Consider the following 5,788-nt stretch of genomic DNA (forward strand, 5'->3'; position numbering starts at 1 on the left):
GAGCAGTTCTAATCACCTCGGGGATTAATCCTGACTACTTCTCCGGCCACTCCTTTCGCACAGGGGCAGCCGTGCGGCACTGTGTCAAGCAGAGGAGTCCCAGACCACCTCATCAAGGTCATGGGCCGCTGGTGTTCCCAAGCCTACCAACTTTACACCCGCCACGGCTTCGACGACCTGCGCAAAGGGCAGGCAGCCTTGCCGTCTTAGGATGGCTTCTTTTGGGGATCAGCAAGGCCCGGGAGCCGCGGTGGATCCTCGACTAAGCCTTCCCCCAAACCGTGAAACTCTCACCCTGGCTTAATCTCCCCCAATCAATGAAGGTTCGCCCCCAGCCGAGGCGGGGTCCCAGCTAGTGAATGAACCTTATGCTTGTCGTGTGTACAGAACAACATATTGAATATAATTGTGTTTTTTATAACTACTTTTGCACTTGTATTTAAATGGTGTATTTAAAAATATTGTAATAAATAAATGAAAACAAAGGAGGAAGAAGCGGTGCACAATGTACATATTGTTTCTGCTGACTGACCAATTTAAAGTTCAAATTGTGTCATAAATTCAAAATTTCTGAAAAATATTTTTAATTCTCTGTGGTTTATCAAGGTTACCCTTTTTCTGTGTAGGACAAATATTTCTGGACACAGGAAGGAAGCATTTGTGTAATCTGTGAATTCTTTGATTTTATGACAGGGGGCTTGAAAGCTGTTAGACAGGATTCCTGAGACTCCAATTTCACTTAAATAAACATATAAACATAATAAATAAACACAGAGAGCATTTTACAATTACAACTTTGCATTTAATAAATAAGAAATAAAACAGACATTTGAGCAGATCTTTAGCATCTTGGGAGAAAAGGCACTGTTGGAGATGGTATGAAGATGAATTCTATACATGCTATGGAAGTTATTATAAACAAACAAAGAAATCAAAAGTCTCTTCAAGTTGACGTATTTTTTTTTGTGAAGAAGTAACTGAGTGTGGAATAATGTGGGCAAGTTGCAGGCCAACATGGGAGGAGGTCGAAGGTGGAGGATCCGGCTTTGAGCTTTAGGCAGGAGCAGTTTGATGGAGCTGGAGGTGACGGAGGTGGTCTGTCAGAGAGGTGGGGGTGGAGGTGGCAGTACATGTCTCTGGCATGCTTTTGGGGTTTGAAGTAACGGAGGTGAGGATGTGAGAATGGGGGTTTTGATAGAGGCTTGCGATGCTGCTGCTGTTGTCAGTTCTAGTTCTTGGGTTTTGTATTTGGGGGCTTCCCAGGCTGTGGTTCTAGATAAACATCGACGTCATACAGGGGAGGATAGACTCCGACCCCGTATGATACTTCAGTGTGCTCAAGCCCGTCCTCGTTGACTGATGTTGTAATCTTGGGGCGATTCAGTCTCTCCCACAGCTTCTGCTTGATGCACCGTCCCAGATCTAAACTGTACGGACGAGGCCGGCCACTGTTGTACCTGTGGGACGTGGAAGAAACAGAATTTGCATTGTAATAATACTACATGTGATGAAAACTGAGTGATCATCTTTAAAGTGACTTGACAAATGTGATGATGATCTGATTCAACATAACATACTTGAGCCTGTCATCGACCACTTCATGGTAGATTTTCTGGAACTCCTCCACTGAGTAGTTGTGAATTGTCACAGGACTGTCTGGGTTTACAGCAGGGGAGTTTTGCTGGCTGCTGGAGGGCTGGGCGCTGGGAAGCAGATTCAAGGCCACTGGCAGGTCTTCAGGTGGGATGGGAGAACAAAGCCTCTGGACAGGATCGTCAGGGTTTACAAGAGGGATTTCCTCGATATCAGCCGTGGAGGACTGGGAGCTGGGCAGCACAGTTGAGGCCACTGGCAGGTCAGTAGGTTGGATGGGAGACTTGTGGACCAATTTCAGCTCTGGAGGTTCAACATAAGCATGGGACTGATGGGATTTAGAGCGCCGCTTCCTCTTCTGGGGAGGGTTGGCAGTCAAAGCAGAGGGCTGAGGCCTCGATGTCAAATTCGACACCTGGAGAAGGTCATCAACACATAAGAGGATGTTAGACTTTGACAAATTCCTTTGACAAACAACACTTTATCAATTTTAGGAGAGAAAAATCTACTCAAGCTTTAATACAAGAATGATAAAAATTTAAATAATCTCTGATCTACAAAGAAAAGAACAGTTTGACCTTATTGTAAAAAAAAAAAAGTCATCCAAATGTCTAACCTGGTAGTTCTTGCAGCATGGACACTTGCTGCAGACATTACCATCTGCCTGTTGTGCACAAACCCTGCTGCTACTCCTCAAGTCATTTTGGTTCTCCAGGTGAATGGGTGCTTCAGGCTGAAACATAAATACACATTACAATGAGGCTCCATACATTGTAACATGATAGGAACTCGTATAGATTTCATTACACCATTTCCTGCAAAGCCCTTATCACTGTAAACAAATGTCCAATTAAATTACTACAATTTTATATTTTATCAAACACTTTATGAAAATATAAAGTTACATCACGACTTTACGTTCGCAGTGCTGTATCTTTTATGCACATTTTGGGTTTTTTTGTTTTTTTTATTGAAGAAATATATAAACTGAGTACTGATTGAAATGAACAGAGTGAATCATGACGGTAAACTAATGACCTGCTCCAACAATGAATATAACTTACACATATCGGCCTGAACAGGTACCTGTTTTCACAACAATTTTACCATATTGATATTTTTTCTGTATTCTGTGAGCCTGTTTGCAATAAACTTGCCGGGTTCTCAAACTCTCAGTGGTAAAATACCCCCCAAAAAACCACTATATTCAAATCTCACATTCTCCATGATGGAAGTTTGGTTTGTTGCTGTCGTCAGTTTCAGTGATGATCAGGATCAGGATGCAAGAAGTTCTCAGTAGACGCGTTCTTTTTTCAGGAATTGTTGAGGAAACTTGTGAAAGTGTTGACCGGTTGATGTTTTGTATGTTCTGGAATGATGATAATCATAATGTGAAGTGTCACATAGCTGCTATAGCAACCCTGGAATCCTCCAGTTCTGTTTACATTCAGCTCACACACATAGATATTACCTTAACCCTGAACCACATATTGTATTGAAATATTCCTCTTTCTCTTCAGTTTACGTTTTCACAATCAAATTACTGATCAAAATGTCATTAAATACAGCTTTTAATGTGTTATATTGCAGCCTGGTATGTATTAGTTCATGAGTTTTATCAATAAAGTAGTTTACGTCATTAATATGCCATATAATCTGGATTTATTCACATTTAACCCATAAAAACATTTGAACAAGTCTCCATCAGACCATCAGACACAGACCTGACACATTTTACTCATAATCTGAAAGTAAATACATTAATATTAATTATTTTCAGTTTTGTCAAGTGTATTATTATAAGGACTTTTTAGTTTGTTCTTTGAATGCAATGTCTCACAATACAATGTTTGTAATAGTAGAATCATTGTACGCATAGGAGCACTGATTTATATGTGTGCTGTCTCAGATATAAACACACAAAACACATAATACAGGTAAAATTAAAGAGACTTTATTGTACCATCAGTATCACAACAAAGTTCCTACTTAGAACAGGCAAGAGGAGTCCATCCTTACACACATCATTTCTACTGACTCACCAAATTTAAATTAAATTATGCAACAGATTTAAGATAATATTATAGTGACATAGTGTATGAGACAACTGTGTCTTATACACTGTGTAAATCATGGTGAATACTTCCTTCATCTCCAGTGCTTCTGAAGTGTGTGATGGAGCTACTGATGAGAAACACACCTTGGAAATTTTATAAAACTTAGCAGAGCAGGTAAAAAAGTGGAAAAAAAGGAGACAGTTGTGTGAATTGTGATTTTATAGATGATTTGATGAATGGGGGGAGAAGGTTTTAAAAGGTGTGAGACTGGATTTTTCTGGATGTAGAAGTCATTTTGGGATAAATGGCTGTACGGCTGCCAGCTGGACTGCAGTCTGTCAAAATCCTGTTGAAATGAAACACAAATGTCACAACTGAATAATTGTTATTGTTGTATTCATTTTTCATCATCCTCATGTTTGTTATGATGATAAGACCATGTTAGTTTCAAGGGCTCTAAAATGTTTTTGATAACATTGTTATAAACAAAGGCACACAAAGAACTGGTGACTGTTCGAGTATCATGGCAAATTACGCGATCAAAATCACTGTCGGAAGTGGGATTCAAACCTGCAACTAAATGGGAAACTGCAATCTGACGCAGCTCCTTGACACCTGACAGTCTGCTCAGCCACCCTGACCATGTCACAGTCAGAGGTCGGTCATAAGGACCGAGTGACCAAAGTTTAATAGCGAAACCTAGAAGGAGTAACCCCTTTTCCTACAGTAAATGTGTAATGTTGTTGAAACAGCATTTTAGCATTTGAGCTATGTTCTCAATTTCGATTGAATGAATGAATGATCAGTTATGAACAAATGCACCCTCTTCTACCTGTAACCTTAAAATCAGGTTCCACTGAGATTTGAACTCAGATCACTGGATTCAAAGTCCAGAGTGCTAACCATTACACCATGGAACCACAATGTCAACAAACCACACCACTGAGTTAACATTTTGGTTCCAAAAGGTAGCTTGTAACAAAGCTGTACTAAGTGCTTTGACTTTGAGCAACAATCAAAACACAGGTTGCAAGTACGACAACAGCTTCAGTATCCGGAGATGTGCAAGTTAACTTTTTCTACCTATAATCCCTCTGAAAATCAAGTTCTAATGATAGATTTAAAGTTCTGCGTGCTCACCATGATGCCATTTTTGGCATTATTGGATGACTTGTTTCAAAGCCCAGAGTGCGAACCATTGCACCGTGGATGTCCCCATGCTTTGGTGTGATACAGTTGCATAAAAACTTTCAAACCCTTACCTCTAAAGCAGCCTAATACTGCTCAGCCATCCTGACCATGTCACAGTCACAGGTCGGTCATGAGGGCTGATTGCCCAAACTTGTGTTCACACCACATAGCTCATTTGCATATTTGCTGTTGTACGCAGAAACATGTAAGTCACAGTGTTGTGTTTTGGCCTGATGAATGAACATCATCAGCTTTCAACATGCCCAGATAACACTCTCTCTTTGACTTGTAAATAACAAGGTTCCACCGAGATTTGAACTCGGATCACTAAGTGATAACCATTACACCATGGAACCACTATAAAAGTGTCAGACTTTTTTTTTTTTTTTTTTTTTTTACAATTTTACATGACACACCTAAATATTGAAATTAGCTGGAGCTTATTCTTTATTTTTTTTAATTTTTTTTATAGGAATTATAGTTATGCGTAGCAAGTAAAATACTCTGAATAAACTTTTTGTTGTTGTTGTCTGTGTTTAGTTCTACTTTATTCAAACAAATGGAGTGCTTTTTTGTCTTCTTCTGGTCTAGCACAATGACTTGTCCCAATCTCAGGTCCTCTTGAAGAGGTACCCTCTGTTGGAAGTCTGTCATACATGTTTACCAGCCTACAGTCTCTATGGTAGTTTTTTTTTTTTTTAAACTTTCTTTATTAATTAATTAATTAAATTTAATAATGATTTCATTCATTCATTTATCCAAACAAATCAGCCTAAACAACCAAGGAGGGTGAGACGCGAGGCCTCAAACGAAGGCGGAAGTGAAGGGAGGTTACTTCTCTCGCCTTTTTCCTCCTCTTCGCTCCTCTTTGGTTTCACCACGTGGAGCGCAACATGTTTTTTTTTCTCTTCCCATGATGCCTTGTTCAACATGGCGGCGTCCCGGTA

The 5,788-nt window shown here is 39.9% G+C and overlaps 1 non-coding gene across 1 annotated transcript; it reads right to left on the reverse strand.

Moving 5' to 3' along the window:
- Nucleotides 1–4,498: 4,498 nt before the first annotated feature.
- trnaq-uug (transfer RNA glutamine (anticodon UUG)) lies at nt 4,499–4,570 on the reverse strand. The gene has a single exon. It is a non-coding gene; the product is annotated as a tRNA-Gln (tRNA).
- Between the last annotated feature and the right edge of the window lie 1,218 nt (nt 4,571–5,788).

Source organism: Brachyistius frenatus, unplaced genomic scaffold (assembly GCF_029030835.1).
Source record: "Brachyistius frenatus isolate BFR_SWC_R1_liver_20210118 unplaced genomic scaffold, ASM2903083v1 Contig_32, whole genome shotgun sequence".
In the NCBI taxonomy this organism is placed as follows: Eukaryota; Metazoa; Chordata; class Actinopteri; family Embiotocidae; genus Brachyistius; species Brachyistius frenatus.